The following is a 13,948-nucleotide window of genomic DNA, read 5'->3' as shown; positions in this document are numbered from 1 at the left end:
GGAGAGAAGAGAAGAGAAGAGAAGAGAAGAGAAGAGAAGAGAAGAGAAGAGAAGAGAAGAGAAGAGAAGAGAAGAGAAGAGAAGAGAAGGGAAGGACAGTCTAGTCGGATGAAATGGCTGCCATCTTCACTTAATCTGACAAAATGACAGACACCAAAACACAAGTCAGTGTTTTATCTCTGACTTTGCTACCATGTCATACCATCTAACCTGTTTGGCAACTAGTGATGTGACCAGCAATTATACAAGAAGTTAAAGGCTGCAGCTGATCACTGGGAAGCAAGCAGATATCAGGTGTCCCTGTATGCCTTGGACACACCTGTTATCCTAGCATGTTAGTGCCCCCATTTGCACTATAAACACTGAGGTTTGGATAAACATGATTTTTCACAGAGTTTACAATCTAATAGAACAATGTGCATTACCAGCCAATAAAAACCTGGAGAAAAGAAGCAATTGGAACAGTAAAAGTTAAATGCTGGACACAGGAAACCAACAGGAAACCAAAGACAACTTGACAAAGGTGAAAAGGTAGACAGGATTTGTAAAAGAAGCACGAGAATACAAACACACAACCTAAGAATATAAGCAAAGAGAAGCCCCATGAAACGAAAGGTTCTCTGACACCAAGGGAGGAGAAGGAGGCACCACACGAGCAACACTCTCTTAACTTCTCTCTCTGTATCAAGTGCCACAACAACCAGATCTCAGCTTCAGACCTCCTCAATATCTACTTAATTAAAGGCACCATCTATTCATCCATTCATCAGCCAACAGTACCAAGTCCCGATTCATGCCAAGGCCATGCTAATTCCAGTGATTCAATAACACACAAAAATCAGAGTCACATCATTGCCTTCATTCAGTCCACAAACCTGCAAGAAGACAAAGTCAATGGCCAGCTGTGAAGCTTGAGTGCAGTGTGCATTCAGAAGCCCTATAAGCTTCCCCTTCAATTAATATTTAATATTGCCACAATTTAGTATGCTCATATTGCCTGAGATTTCTTTCTCAAAAAGTACAACCAGGGGCAGGCTAGGTGGTTCAGCTCATGAAAGAACTTGTCACATAAGCCCTGAATTTGATTCCTCAACCTACTTAGAAGTGGAAGGAGGAAATAACTCCACAAACAGCTGTCCTCTGATTTCCACTGTCACATCATGGCACACATTCATTCATTCATTCATTCATTCATTCACATTGTCACATTCTCTCTCTCTCTCTCTCTCTCTCTCTCTCTCTCTCTGTCTCCTCTCTCTCTTCTCCTCTCTCTCTCCTCTCTCTGTCTCCCTCCCTCCCTCCCTCTGTGTGTGTGTGTGTGCATGTGTATGTTTGTCTCATACACAAACACTCTGCTATGCTGACCTTCTGCTTGGACAAGACTTCAGGAAGCAATCTTAAACTTAGGCTTGTAACAGAGAAAGAAGCAGGTGTCATGTCTACTCAAGTGAGCTTCATAATCTGTCAGCTCCTCTGCTGCCCTTTGACATCAGCCTGACCTACCTAGCCTTCCAGAGTCATGAGGGACAGCATTTTTCCTCCCACTGCCCAGGTCAGGAGACTCCTTGGAGCATAAAAGAAACTGTTTTGTTAAGAGCAGCAATTGTGGCACCTGCCTGAATCAAATAATACAAAACCAGCCTGGTCTGCATATATTCCAGGCCAGCTAGGGCTACATAGTGTGAACCTTTCTGAAAGAAAGAAAAGAGGCCATAAACATTGGAACCAATGTGTACTAGGAGCTGACTCTTCTGCCTCCACAAGTTTTCTGAAGCCAAGCTATCCTTGTCTTCTGATATTCCTCAAATCCCATGGCCTGAACAGACAGTTGTGGCAGACAGCCATCATCATCGAAGGAAACTCGCTGTCCCAGCACTGGTCTTATGATAAGAAGCAGTTGCTGCACTATAACCCCTGAATTTCTAAAAACCTTTAAGATTAGTAACAGAAAGCTCTTTCTATTCCCAAATCCAATACAAGTGATAGTTATAGAAGGAATAAAAATTTAGAACCCCATTTGTTCCTTGAGGAATCAATTCTGGGCTCTACATTATTATGTGCGTGGGTTTTTCCTGAACACCTATTCTAGCATTCAACCACCGCTGCTGCCCACTCTAACTCTCTCTTTCTCTATCCCAAGCCCCAGAACGCATGCATGCCTGTTCAACACCTACACACACTGTCTGTCTTAGTCAGTGTTCTATTGCTGTGAAGAGATATCACGACATTTAACTTGGGCTGGCTTATAATTCAGAGGTTTAGTCCATTATTGTCATGGCAAAAAAGCATGGTTGCATACAGTCAGTCATGGTACTGGAGAAGGAGCTGAGAGTTCTATATCTGGATCAGCAGGCAGCAGGAAGGGAGAGCAACACTGGGCCTAGCTTTAGCTTCTGAAACCCCAACGTGCACCCCCAGTAACAGGCCGCCTCCAACAAGGCCACACCTCCTAATAGGGCCACTTCCTGTGGGCCTATAGTATCCTGATTCTCAAGTGAGAACCCAGAACTTCAGAAAGCAGATGTGAAAGTCACTGTGAACACTGGACTTTGGAGAATATGTATTTCATTTAATAATATTCACAAGCATATAAATTAGATTCACTTATAAGATCAGAGCTATCTAGTAGAACCTAATAGACAATAGGGTTCTTAAGTTACAAACATCTAATTTTTTAAATTTTACATAAAATTCCAGATAAATTATATAAAAACAAGATTAAGTTAAAAGAAATATGGCTATCTTATATATAAATTGATTTTTAATAAAGAGACATTAAAATATGGTCCAAAGCAAAAGATGCCTTACATATAACAGTCACTCTGTATTCCAAACGAAACTGTCCACCCCAGCAGTGGTCACAGGAAATGCCATGATAGCCTTCCTCCTCCAAGTTTGGTGCTTCCAGCATTGGCAATGGCAGCCAGCACTGAGGTACAAGTCCATAGTCCATTCTCACAATTATTAACAATCCCCTTGGGGCTAGTCAGCAGGGGTTAAGTTAAATCCTTATGTATTGAGAAGCACATAATTTGAAAAAGGTACAGGGCCAATGAGCCTTGACATTATCAGGCATTGAAATGCTAGAAAAAAAGTGTTTTGTATAGTTCCACTAAAAGATCTAAATATTTTGTTATTTCTGTATTTCACTTGTTTTCCTAACTGTAAAAACAGCTCAACTTGGTCCTTACAATTAATATGCCATTTATCAATCACATGTCTAATTTTGAGCTTATTTGCCAAGCACCCACAATTTTTACCACAATCTACATGTAAACATATGGCACAGATTTCTTTAACCAAATTATATAACCCAATAAGTTTCCTGGTGGCAAAATGTGTCATTACACAACACACTCATCAGGTGTTCTTACACAAACAGAAAAAAAAAAAAAAAAAAAAAAAAAAAAAAAAAAAAAAAAAACCAAAGCTGGGTTTAACTGAAGTCCATTAGTACTGAAAACCCAATCTCAAAAACATTGGTAGAAGACCGAGTCAGCTTTAAAACATGACTCTACCCCAAACATATAAAAAGAGAAACTCTACCCTCACACAATTAGGGGAGTTATTACATCTCTATCCTGGTGAATTTTCAAAGGCTTTCTGTAAAGATACTTTTTTTTGTCATGTTCTCATTTTGATAACTAGGAAATTAGAATTTAATCTGCATGACAGCAGTATTTTCAATCTAGCTCAGTTCTAAGAATATGTGGAGTCTCAAGGGAACTGAGTCCCCTTATCCTCAGATTTGATGAGGATAAATGGTAAAAACAGAAATAATCCTTTTCTTTTCCAACAGGGACCATGTAAACCTTCCCACTCTAGGAGTCAGTCCCTAGTGACTTTCAGATGCCTCAAACTTTTACGATAAAGAATTCAGCTAGAGCCTTCGCTAAACAAGGAATCAACTCCGTAAGCAGAAGTCACATTGCCTCACTTGACCTATGTCCTACAGAGAAAGCATCACTAACCCTAGATAAACGCTCATTCTGCAAGAGGCCTGCCAGGAACTGCACATCGAGAACTGACAATGGATGCCATCCTGACACTCAGAGCCACAACGGCTCTATCACCTTTAACGGCTCTATCACCTTTAGCCCTCCGTCCTGGTAACCAGAACCCTGTTAGATTAGTCAGCATCCTAGCACTTCCCATCTGTACAGCTGCTGGAGGTAGTGCTTACTGACAACTGACAAGCTGCTTAGCACTGCAGAATTTGATAATTCATGTCTTACCAAATTTTTACTGACTTGGAAGAAAATAAAACACCAATTAAAAGCAGATGTCACTTTTAATGCTAACTGGCTGAGAAACTTAGAAATGTTAACCCAATGTGGACACAGAACGGACCCAGCTGACAGTTTGGACAGCTAAGTATTCAAAGTCTCTGAAGTCCCACGACTGTGAAAGTGATTTTCCAGAACTTAATCCCATGTGGCTTTAATCTGGCAACCATTCAACACGAACAGTTTCAGTGGTTATCTCAGGGTCAAATTTACTATAGCACTTTTATAAAGGCTACATGATCAGAACACCAGTAAACTAAATATTCACAGATCTGTATTTTATGTTCTTACATATCAAAATTCAGCAAAACACATTGTACCACTTTCAAAACTGTACCCAGCAAAAATTAATATAAAGACTGACGAGCTTGCTTAGCATGCCTTAATGAAATAATCCAAGGGCCAAACAACCTATAACTTGTCATCAACAACCTGACTTAAATACATTCTTCAATACTATATGGTTTAAATTCATTGAGTTGACATTCTAACCATGAGTTCTGAACAATTTTTTGTTTAGATTTATTGTTATTTTATGTATTGGTGTGTGTGCCTGCTTGTCTGTGTGTACAAACGTATGCATGCAGATTCCTGTGAAAGCCAGAGAAGGTGTCAGAGCCCTGGAGCTAGAATTGTAGGTGGCTATGAACTGACCAGTGTGGGCGCTGAGATCTCAGGTTCTCTGCCAGAGCAGGTAGTGCTCTTAACTATGGAGCCATCTATACAGTCCCTGAACAAGACTCTTGAATTGGATGTTTTGGCTAGCACTACAAAAGTAAGTACAGAAATACACAGACAGACCATGATGAGCCACATACACACATAATTGATAACATTAAAACCCAGTCTCCTGCAATAAACCTAAGTTCTGACATTGAAATAATTTAAAATATATAAAGAATCATAATGTTCTCGAGACAAATGGGCTAGCAAATTTTCAAACCACTCCATCTTATCACAAAGTGACCTGTAATAAAACCCCATATCTCAAAGACACTTAAATATAAAATATCAAGTTTTTAACAAACAGTCACAGTGACATCAATAAACATCCTACCTCCATGTCTGACAACATAGACCACAACCTTGGAAGCCAGGTCTCCTCTATTGACCACTTCCAGTTTCCCACAGCCATCAAGCAATCTCAGAATAAATCCCATAGACAACTCCCACAATGGTCCCAAGCACAGCCATCCAAACCTATGAGATTCAAGGCCTCACAAGCCCTTAACTTTGGAAATAATCACTGAGCTGAACAGCTGGAAGGAGAAAGACCCAGGAGGATCCTGGGCAGTCTCGTGTCCCACATATAGTAAAGGGAGAAAGCCTGGCATGAGAAAAGCATTAAGGGAAGAAGAAAGGAGAAGTGGTCCGGGAAGGAGACTGGAGGAGGGTTGCGCTGCCACCCACGGCTCGCTTTGCACTTTCATCCTGCTTCCTGCATCGTTGGTAATGCAGAGATCTACCACATGCAGCACACGTGGCAGGGCCTGACAGGGTACCTGGCTCTCAGCTCTTCTACTCTGTTCATTCCTAATATATATTCATCAGACTTACAAGCTGCTGCAGAACAAGGGCAGCCTCTGTGTGAAGGAATGTAAACTTCTGACATGTGCTGAAACCTGGGCTTGGCACCACTAATGAGCACATTAAAGGGAAAATGCTCACTAGCTGCCTGCAACCTGCTTACTTACCCTGTGTGCGTGATTCAACATCAATTAAGACTAGCTGCAAAACCGGAGCAGGCACACTATTGCCACTCTGAAATTTTCACATTGCAGTGGCTAAAAACACGGTGCTAACACTGCTGAACATGTATGTGGCCGGTCAGCCGCAGTTAAGATTCCTGAAACACGGAGCGGGAGAGGTGGCTCCACAGATAGGAGCACTTCCTGCTCTGGTTGATGACCAGAGTTCAGTTCCCAGCCCCCACATCAGAAAAACTGCAGTTCCAGGGAATCCAACACCTCATGACTACTTTGGGCACTGCACGTTCATGGTGCACATTCAAACAAGCAGGCACATACACATAAAATTTTCAAAAAAATATAAAACTTTTACAGATTGTGAAACTTGTTGGAAAGTTAACATTTTCCCCTAACCTTATTTGTTTCTTAAGCATGAAAACAGGACCTCTGGCTGTGTGCAGCAGAGACACCCAGAAGCAAATTGCGTACCTTTTTATTTATTCACCAGCTCCATCTATGAACTTAATTATCTAAACTCCCCAAGAACACAGCAAGAATCTGAGAGGCTTAAAAATATGCCCTCCAAAAAAAACTGTAATTATTATAAACTAATGATTTGGGCTTAATGGTTAAGAACACTGACTGCTCTTTCAGAGGTCCTGAGTTCAGTTCCAAATCCACATGGTGGCTTCATAACCATCTGTAATGGAACCTGATTGCCTCTTCTGGTGTGTCTGAAGACAGAGCATATATATTTTTTTCCAAAAATAATGATTTAAGCATCAAAACAAATATCTGACCTGATCGGGCAGGGTCTCACTCACTGGAGCACAGAATATGAGACAACCTGGTTACAATAATCTAATCTGCAATTCACATTGAAAAAAAATCAAAACTGAGATAAGCAGACTTTTCCTTCTGGTTAGAGCTGTGGGTGGAGCCCGGGGCTGGAGCTAAACAAGTGCCCTGAGCTAAGCTCCACCACAGCCCTGCTGTTGACACTTTTAATAAATGATTCTCATAATAAAGTTTTTAATGAAAGGTATAATTAGTCTGAGTGGTTTTTAAGAACATTATGGATACAAACAGGTATTCATAACACTAGTGCATTTTTCTTTCTCTGATGCTCTCTAAAAAGCACAAGACTCTTAAAGCTTCCAAAAATTTGATCATTATAATATTATATGAAAAAATAGTAAAAAACTTCTATAAGCATTTAGTTCTGTCATTGTCTATAAAACAGAGATAATTATGCTTTAGGCTATTTATACGGATTTTTAAAGCATCCATGAAACCACTTAGTGTACACCATTTAATAGTTCTCTGAAAAAGAGAACCACGAGGAGCCCTAGCCCTTCCCCTTCCCCCAGCAGAGACCATTAATATCATCTGATCCTTTACTCAGAGGCATATATATGGGGTTGGGAATTTTTAGGTCAGTGGTAGAGTCCTGGCTTAGCAACCACAAGTCCCTGGGTTCCATCCCAGCACTGAAGAGTCATAGAAAAGACCAAAAGCCAAGGGCACAGAAGCACACCTATGTGACATCAGGAGCTCAGGGGCTGTGACTTTCCCTCACCCTGAAGGAACCTTGCACACCATGATTAGCCACTTCCTGAGGTGAAAAAGATGCCAGCTTCCTCTAGCACATGCATTTCTGTGTCATGATTTGCTTTTTGCCTGCTCACAGGAACTCTTCTGCCCTTTACCTCTTGCTTCTTGTCTAGTAACGCCCGGCATCTGCAGCTCTGTGGTCTTCTGACCTGCAGTGGATTCGACAACTGCCATCATGAAGTCACTAACAATTCTGGCCAGGACATCTAAGGAGACATTTTCTCCAACATATGCAGTCTTGGCTAACTGATACAGATATCACATGCCAGGTCACTTAGACTGCAAAAGCACACCACCAGATCGTCTCACTCCTCTGTGTGTTTGTCATCTCTCTCTTCTGCTCTTGAAACACACATAACCATTATGGACAGGTCTGTGGAATGTGACTAGGGATATCATGAGGCTGAAAGAATCCTAGTATACGGAGGAAGGGCAATAAGTGAGAGCAAGCAGAGACATGAAGGATCTCTAAGGCTTTGTTCTGTGCACACCTTGCACACACTACAGAAGTCTCAGTCTGATAGCCACAGATAAGCAATGACTGACACAGCAGCTGTGTTACCTTGAGCTGTTTTGGAGAGCAAAGGAATTCATGCATGCTGAGGGCTTGGACAGGTGCCTGGCTCAAAACAGTTACAGATATGAAGGGGAGAAGACTCATCCAGTTGTAGCATGAATACGATCAATCTGGTTTTGCTCGCTTTCTTGTTTTATATAGCCTCATTACTGCCTTTTTGTCTTCCTCTACAATTCACTTTTCAATTTATTATTGTCTTTAAATGTTATGATAGAGAGTGAAGACAGCAGGAATATAATTCCTTTTTTGTTAAGAGTATTCATACACTAACAAATATGGGTTCCGTGTGGCCTGTGAGATGGCAAAGTGGGTAAAGACACTAGCCACCAAGCATGACAATCTGAGTTCAATCCCTGAGACACACACAGCGGAAAGAATCAACACTTGTTCTCCGGCAAGTTGTCCTATGACCACATGCACACTCCTGCACATACAATAAATACATGTAATAAGAAATAGAGGAAAAATTAAAACTCAAAGGCATAAAAGCTCATAAAGCAAATAAAAGTTAACAAATGAAATAGCAGACAATACTCTCTTATATTAAAATTCATACATTTAAAAAATATGATTGCTTTTAGGAAAAAGCAATTTAATAGGAAATACAGATCACAAGCATTGTTAAACTCTTTCAAATAAGTTAGATGTGACTAGCAGAGGGATTAGATCTCCAAGTCTATACCATTTTGAGGGACATAATAACCAATTTTATTACAAGCGTTACTGATGACCGCTGAGGGACAGGGGTTAGGAGACGAGTGATGAGGATGAGGCCCCTAACTACAGTGGATGCAGGCTGAGGCAGAGCAGACTCCCTCCGACCTCAGCCCAGGAGCTGTCCTCTCTGGGAAGGATGCTCTCAGCGTCTGGCCTACAGAAGCCACCTACTCATCCTGGCACAGCACTTATCAGACTATTGGAGCTCAGAATCACTTAAAACTTGACAATGGGGCTGGAGAGATGGCTCAGTGGTTAAGAGCACCAACTGCTCTTCCAAAGGCCCTGAGTTCAAATCCCAGCAACCACATGGTGGCTCACAACCATCTGTAATGATAACTGATTCTCTTCTGGGGTGTCTGAAGACAGCTACAGTGTACTTACATATAATAAATAAATAAACCTTTAAAAAAAAAAAAGAGGTTCACACCACATTTAAAAAAAAAAAAAACTTGACAATGACATTGTCAAGAGCTTGACAGCAAGCTCTGACTCCTGCAAGTGGAATTAATATTTACCTAATTAAAATATTAAAATTGTATTTATCTTAAAAGCCTAGCCAACTTAATGCTAATGGTTAAATATAATACTTTACGATACACTCAATAGTGGAAAGTTTTGCATTTTTGCAAATCTCTTTAACATTTGGCTTAGCAGAAAACACCAACATTCTCTCATTTGGCCTCTGCATCAGCGTGATTTCGATAAGAGATCAAGTAGACACTAGAAAACTCTGCTGCCCAATCCTGAAGAAGATGAGGAGAAAACTTATAGCACAAAGTTTTTACTTCAGGATCTAGCAGAACCTCAAAAGCCCCCAAGGGACCTAAGACACCAGGGCCAACATAACCTACTTTGATTTTCTTCACAGTGCTCATTATGGTATCTATATTAATGCATTGTTAACCTGCCATATTGCAAAAGAACTCCACAAAGCCCAGGTCCTGTTTGTTATCACTGTTGTGGACAGTATCAGCAAAGACACTAATTAATGCCACCTCCCAGGACAGGGCATGTCCCTGATGGTTTGTGGCTAACAAAGTTCTCACCTATTTTATCTAAAAATCTTCCATAACTGGTACTAAGAATTCAGCATTCCACTGAGAAGGAATTGTCCAGAATAACTCAAGCTTTGTCCCTGGTCCTCCTGTTAGAGAATTTCCTGAAATACTTCAGCTCCGGGAATCAAATGGAACCCTGGATATACAGCCCAGAAGAGAAAGTTTATGGGTCCCTTAGTTCAAGTAGGAAGTGAAGTATATGCCAGCCAAACTCAACTGGAACCTCTTTCTAAGCAATGGGGACCAGGCCTTTAATTCCGTTTATCCTGCCCCCCCTGTGAGTACTAAATGTGCATTACCTGGTGTGTTCTACAAGATTCTCTCACCAGGCTCACTCTCACTGGCTCAGTTCATTCAAAAGCTCGTGACCTGAGCACAGTGGGTCCCTCCAAAGACAGGCACCAGTACATGCTGTTCTCCTGTTCTTTTCCACCAGGAGAAAGCTTAAGTAAATGGAGTGTCTCTTTACAATTTTGTTCCCACTGAAGTCTTTCACACAGATTCTAACCCTTTGCTAGTGGAATTCAAGGTTGATTCCTGGCAAATACATAACATACACACACACACACACACACACATACATGCACACACATGCACATGCACACACACTCATGTACATACATGTACACACACACACATACACAAATACACACACATACACTCACACATATGTACACACCCATTCACACACACTCACACAAATGCACATGTACACAATACACATGCTCACACTCGCAAACACACATGCACTCACACCACACATAAGATCCATGCACACAGACACTCACACATATACAAACACACACAGAAATATACACATGTGTACACAAACACACACACATACTTACAAACACACACACATGCACACACACACACAAACACACATGCACTCACCTCACACAGCTACACATGCACACACACACACACAAACACACATGCACTCACATCACACACATACACATACACACACACTCAGACACACCCTCAGTGGAAGCTGCTAATTCTAGAACATCAGTCTTTCTCAACTGCCTCAAGAGAAAGGGGTTATTCAATGAAACTAAAGAATTAATAAGAATATGGTAACATGAAAAAAGAAAAAGACTACATTTCTTACACTTGTATTCTATTATAAATAAAGCGCAAATGAATCAAAATTCAATATTTTTGTATGTGGCAACTAGCTGGTCCTGGAGATAATGGTAATTTCCTGTCTGTTCTAATCCAAGCACACATCGTAGCAGCACAGCATGGAGAAATGGAGAAGGCTCTCAGCAGAAGCAGCTTACCAGCATGGGGTGTAAAGCATCAGGTGTTAATGCAATGCTGGGACTTGGTGCTTATGCTTTCAATTAAGCTCTGGGCTTTTTTTCACTGTTATTTGTTTTGCTTGCATAGGCTTTTTACATATATATATATATATGCATATATTTGTTGTATTTATTCTTTCCTCATATATTACATACACAGTTTCCCCTCCCTCCACTCCTCCCAGTCCTCTTCATCTCCCCTCTCCCTGAGATCCAGTGCTCCTGTTGCCCTTCAGAAAAGAGCAGGCCTTCCAGGTATGTCATCCAGACATATCATGACAAGTTACAATAAGGCTAAGCACAAGCACTTATATCAAGGCTGAACGAGGCAACACAGTAGGGAGAAGAGGGTCCCAAGAGCAGATGACAGAGTCAGAGATACCTCACTCCCACTGCTTGCATGGGCTTTGAGGCACTATCTCACTACACATGGATATAGTCCAGGTTGGCCATGAATTAATTCTCAGCCTTCTGAGGCCTAGGATTCCAAGCCATGTACTACTGACCCCAGCTGCATGAAGGTTTTTAAACCACCAGGTAAAGGGAGTGGTATTTGACTGTGAGAGCCAACATCATCCAGGATAATATCCTTTTGTGTATGTCCTCCTACCACAGTGGTAATAATGTTAAGTCAATAATGACACACCTTGAGCCAAGACAGCTAGTATCCGGTTTGAGTTAATTTGGTTTCTGTTTACTAACAATTAAAAAAAAAAAAAAAGCACTGTGTTTTTTCTCTGTTACTGAACATATAAATTTTAAGAGATGAAGGTAAGTGAAACTTACGTTTAACAACTAGGGAACATACCAAAGACATTGACTAAAACCACCTGGTATTGGATATGGAAGAGAGCATTAGCATCTCCAAGCTTACTATATCCCCACCCAAAAGGAGCTACCACTAAATCTCATATATCCGTGTCAGTCTGGCAGCTCAGAGAAGAAGACATAAAAACACACTGTAGGTTCCTTGTATAAATTTTCTTAAATGAAAATCTCAGACACAATCAAAACTAGACTTTACACTATAATGGATCCCTAGATACCAACCAGCCATCTTCAGCAATTATTTTAAAACTAATTTTAAGTTTGCATTTCAGCAGTACGAAAACCAACTGAGCCTTCGAAACATTATGTTATTGTAAGTTAATGCCAAACACTGAGCCCATCTATGCTTCACTCACTCAATGTACTATCATTCACAGAACTATTGCAGAAATGTAATCAATTCTGCTTTCACACTTAACATATTTTCTCTAAACTATGGCACTCTTGTGGGTAATGACATATGTAGGAGCTGTCATTAATTAGTCAAAACAATTCCTTATAAATAAAACGCTGTGGGTAAGAAACGCACCACATTCTTCTTAGCCTATAGTAAGCTCTCACTGCACTTTAATGTCCACACTCAAACTACCAGCTAGTGTGGAAAGAAATGTAAAGAGAAGCTAAGAGCAAGGACACATACAGACTATATAGTTCACACCACAGGAATGCTGGGCAAGACAGGGGCCCAGAGAGGGCACTCCATCCACTGGACACCCCAGCATGCCAAACACTGTCTCCAACTGGTGCCTCGGGAACTAGTAACATTCTTAGATAAGGTCCAGTCCCTAACAAAGGCCCAGTGTCATCTCGTTATTTCTGCTTCTTTGCCAGTTTTCGACAGCATGCACTTAGCAGCTTAATTTTAGAATGAACGTGGGACCAGTCAGGAAAAATCACCAGCATGGAAAGTGATAATTAATTAATGTTACTTCATTTAATCCAGTGAAGTCTTCAACTTAAAAACCTCTCCTACTGAATTCTAAACTTAGGGGCTAGATACAAATATATCAATGAAAATCAATTTTAATGGAAAAAAGTTACTATAAAACGGTATTAAAATTAACATTACAACATAAAAACACAATTCTCGAAATGACCTTTCTACATTGATTTCTAGGATTTAAAGCTTTAACTCAGCAATTTCTCTAGTCAAAGAGGGCAGCACAGCCGGGGCAACCCCTAATATGAAAGGTTTAAAAAGTACTTCTGTCTCCAACAACCAAAATCTGCATGAAATGTCTATGCCAAATATATCAGAAATGCTACTAAGAGAAAAAATGATGAACATATATGCTCAAATAGGATTAGGAGAGATGGAGCTGGAAAGATGGTTCAGTGGTGGACTGCACGCTTGTACAACCACTCTGGAAATCAGTCTGGCAGTTCCTCAGAAAATTGGACATAGTACTACTGGAGGATCCCACAATACCTCTCCTGGGCATATATCCAGAAGATGTTCCAACTGGTAAGAAGGACACATGCTCCACTATGTTCATAGCAGCCTTATTTATAATAGCCAGAATCTGGAAAGAACCCAGATGCCCCTCAACAGAGGAAGGGATACAGAAAATGTGGTACATTTACACAATGGAGTACTACTCAGCTATTAAAAAGAATGAATTTATGCAATTCCTAGGCAAATGGATAGACCTGAAAGGCATCATCCTGAGTGAGGTAACCCAATCACAAAAGAATCACATGATGTGTACTCACTGATAAGTGGATATTAGCCCAGAAACTTAGAATACCCAAGATACAAGATACAATTTGCAAAACACATGAAACTTAAGAAGAACAAAGACGAAAGTATGGACACTTTGCTCCTTCTTAGAATTGGGAACAAAACACCCATGGAAGGAGTTACAGAGAC

The 13,948-nt window shown here is 40.7% G+C and overlaps 1 protein-coding gene across 2 annotated transcripts in view; it reads right to left on the bottom strand.

Moving 5' to 3' along the window:
* The window catches only part of Pcca (propionyl-CoA carboxylase subunit alpha), a 329,396-nt gene that overhangs the window by 259,344 nt on the left and 56,104 nt on the right, over positions 1 to 13,948 (bottom strand). The window contains exon 1 of one of the 2 annotated variants that reach the window (XM_029468862.1): positions 2,809 to 2,901. The exons of the other annotated variant lie outside the window; for it this stretch is intronic. The gene's annotated coding sequence lies outside the window, so the exon portion shown is untranslated. Of the gene's footprint in view, positions 1 to 2,808; positions 2,902 to 13,948 lie in introns of those variants that run through there. 2 annotated transcript variants of the gene reach the window in all.

Source organism: Mus caroli, chromosome 14 (assembly GCF_900094665.2).
Source record: "Mus caroli chromosome 14, CAROLI_EIJ_v1.1, whole genome shotgun sequence".
Lineage (NCBI taxonomy): Eukaryota > Metazoa > Chordata > Mammalia > Rodentia > Muridae > Mus > Mus caroli.
The sequence above is the reverse complement of the archived record's forward strand: the minus strand, read 5'-3'. Positions and strand labels throughout refer to the sequence as shown.